Below are 3,569 nucleotides of genomic sequence, written 5' to 3' on the forward strand. Positions count from 1 at the left end.
ATAATAATGATCATCCTCATCACTGTAATTAGCATAATTCCTTCTCCTCTACAGTTACACTTCAGGACCAAACTGCACATTGTGTCTCCGTCCTTTGGCTCTCACACGTGTCCATATGGTCATACCTCACATGTAATGCGATGGTGGTGGTGTTTACAGCTTGTTACAAGGGGGGACATTTGCCGCTTGCTTGCTTGCCCGGTTCCCTTGGCAACGGAAGTCAAGCACACACACACAGAGCATGAGCCCCACCTTGTACAGCACTGCCTCGTCGGGTATGCGTCCCCTGCCTGCCATTGCGGCTCCCTCCCATCACATGTGTGGCGTGTATACGGCGGCGGCGCGCGCACATGCAGCAGGTGTATTGATTGACATTGCCGAGACGGAGCGGGTGGAGAGGGGGGGGGGGGGGGGGGGGGGGGGGAGAGGGAGGGACTTTGTTTTTTTTATTTGAAGGAAGTGAGAGAAATCATGTGATTCATCTGAAGTGAGTGATGAGACAGTCAAGGAGGGTAAAGGTCAGGTTAAGGTCACAGCAGGTCTGGTCGGCGGGATGTTGTCCCGGGGATGCGAGCGAGTGGGTGGGTGGGCGGGTGGTTGAGTGTGTCCATCAGAGAGCAGAGGGGAGAAAGGGAGGGGGTTGGGGGGTGGAGAGCGATGGGTGAGTGTTGGGTCGGTGGGGTGTTGAGACGGGTGATTAGTGCTGGATTGATAACGTTCTATATCGAGACTCAGAGGATCACTCTCTCTCACATCCGCGCACCTCAACGCCAGCTCTTCATCACGGACACGTGTTCTCACACACACGTGTCTTACTACCAGCACTGCTCTATTACACACACACACACACACACACACACACACACACACACACACACACACACACACACACACACACACACACACACACACACACACACACACACACACACACACACACACACACACACACACACACACACACACACACACACACACACACACACACACAGGGAAGCATGATGATTCAGATGGGGAACAAGGTAATGACTGACCCCTACATATTTTGTCGGGATGCAGCAACAGGGTGGCCAACCTGTTTCTCTTATTAAACATTGCGTGCTGCGCACACGCACACACACACACACACACACACCACATGGCCTTGGCTGCCCTTTTCCACTTTATGCACAATATGTTTTCGCTCACTTGACCGCCCCCACCCCACAGCTCCACGCTCTGCAGTGAGGGTCCGTAGCAGCGTCCCAGTCCTCTGTAATTCCAACAACAACGGCTCTCGCTCGCCGCTTTTGCATTGCGTCGCTCCTTCCTCTCTCTCTCTCTCTCTCTGGCTCTCTCCCCTCCCCTGCTGCCTTCCTGCCTCCCTCCCTCCCTCCTTCCCTCCCTCGCCTCCCTCTCTCTCTCTCTATTAAATTTCCAGTCACACAACAGTGCAGTGGATATCCCTCCCTCTCTCTAACTCTCACACACACTCCACCACCACCACATCCCTCTCCTCGTTGTCTCCCTCTCTCACACACACACACACACACACACACACACACACACACACACACACACACACACACACACACACACACACACACACACACACACACACACACACACACACACACACACACACACACACACACACACACACACACACACACACACACACCTCTCAGTAGTCTGTGGAGGTGTTGTCCTGGACCTCTCCCCATTGCACTCTCTTGATATTGACTGTCCCCCCCCCCTTTTTTTACTTTGAACCTCTCAATCTCGCTCACTCTTGATACAAGGATGGTCTCTTTTCACCTCCAGTTGTCCCCCCTTTCCCCCGCCTCATCATTTAAAAGAACCCCCCCCCCTCACATTTCCTCCTCTTCCTCCCCAACCCTCTCTGTTTGTATCTCTGTACTGCAGTGTCTGCTCGGGCTACGGAGTATAACCTCCCCTCCTCTCTCCGGCGGGTGTGCAGGGCTTGCTCCATCAGGCCGGCCTTTAACTCACTGATTGAGTGGACACCACAGGCCGATAAATGAATAAAGATGGGAGCCACTGTGAGGATTAATGCGCCTCGTATGAAGACAGAAAGCTTGCCATCTAGTATTTCTGCCTCTGCCCCGTGGACACGGCTGCCTCGCGCCTCGTGTCGCTGTGTGTTGTGTTGCGCTGCGCTGGCGTATCGGTTGAGAGACACGCAAAGACGCCGCCTTTGCCCCGGGGTTGTGTTCAGAGGTGAAAACCTCTGCCATGCGCTGTACGGCGCTGGGCTGGCGTGGCGAGAGGAAGTCCGGGCAGATACACGCTGGCAGGGTTGAAAACGCGCCGCCTGTCATTCTCTGCATCTTCCCCTCCCTTCCTCTTTCACGCGCCGTCTCAAGGCCAGGCTCTCCACAGCCTCCGAGGCCCCTAGCTGAGCCCTGATCCGTATCTGATGGTGAAAACAGCACGCCACCGGCTGCAGAGGCGTCCGACCTGTGCGATACCATACTGAACATTTGGGCTGTTGGGTTGACCGCCCTGCCGCTCGTGCCCTGTGTACACGCCGAAACACAAAGTTTTCACCCGCAGAGACAGCGGCAGCTATTTTAAACTGAGAGTTAACCAAGCTTGTATCTCCACCACTAAAGCCAATAGTCCCCCCCTCTTATCAGAAACAGCCCTATCTGGCAACCGCATCCATTAGGGCTGATAGAGCCATTGATCTTCCCACACCCCGGCCAAGTGGACCTCAACCACCAGGCCCCTGAAGACAAATCCAATTTCAGGTGTTATATGCTCCTCCGACCGCCACGCTTCTCTCCTCTTCCTCCTCCTCCTCCTCCTCCTCCTCCTCATCCTCGTCTCGTTCCCGTGTGCAGGCCAAACTCATCCACCGCCAGAGCCATCACAACACATTCGCTCTGTGTGTGGCGAGGTTTAATAACAAGACCGTCTCTCCTGCTCCTCCGCCGCTCGCTCCTGTCATCACCTCCTCAGGCAGGGCTTAAAACAAACTCTGCCCCCAGGCCTATGAACCCTATTATGCTAAGCAGCCACTCATGCCACCGGGCGGCATAATCTCCATCTCCAGCCCCATAGCCAACTGGCCTTTAAACCAGGCCCCTGCCTCTCCTCGCGGCGACAACGGGGACAGACAACAAACCCAAAATGCCACACGATCAACACGTAGCAGGTCCGGGGCATTTTACATTCAGGCCACCGTTGCCCTGACCCGGAACACTTTGCGGTAAAGAGCGAGAGCAGCGGCGGCAGCCGCAGCTCCAGGTTTGGTCGCATGTGAAGATGTGTGCAGGGATGTAATGGCTGAGGTTAAGTGCACGTAATGTGTTTGATTACATTTTTATATGCATGTGTTATAAATCTATATGAGGCATGTTAAGGGAAATAACCCTAGACTCGGATGCTTTATGGAGATGTTCAATGTATTACAGGAGGTTTTTATGGGATGGATTTCCATCTCTTTGTCCTAATTTTCCATTAAATACTTGAAAATACGCATTATCTTTTATCGATTGATTTTTTTTTTGTTAACAGGCAATGGGGGGAGCAAATGGTTGGTCAATTAATTTTTTATTATTCCA

This window comes from Scophthalmus maximus, chromosome 17 (genome assembly GCF_022379125.1).
Source record: "Scophthalmus maximus strain ysfricsl-2021 chromosome 17, ASM2237912v1, whole genome shotgun sequence".
NCBI classification, from domain to species: Eukaryota; Metazoa; Chordata; class Actinopteri; order Pleuronectiformes; family Scophthalmidae; genus Scophthalmus; species Scophthalmus maximus.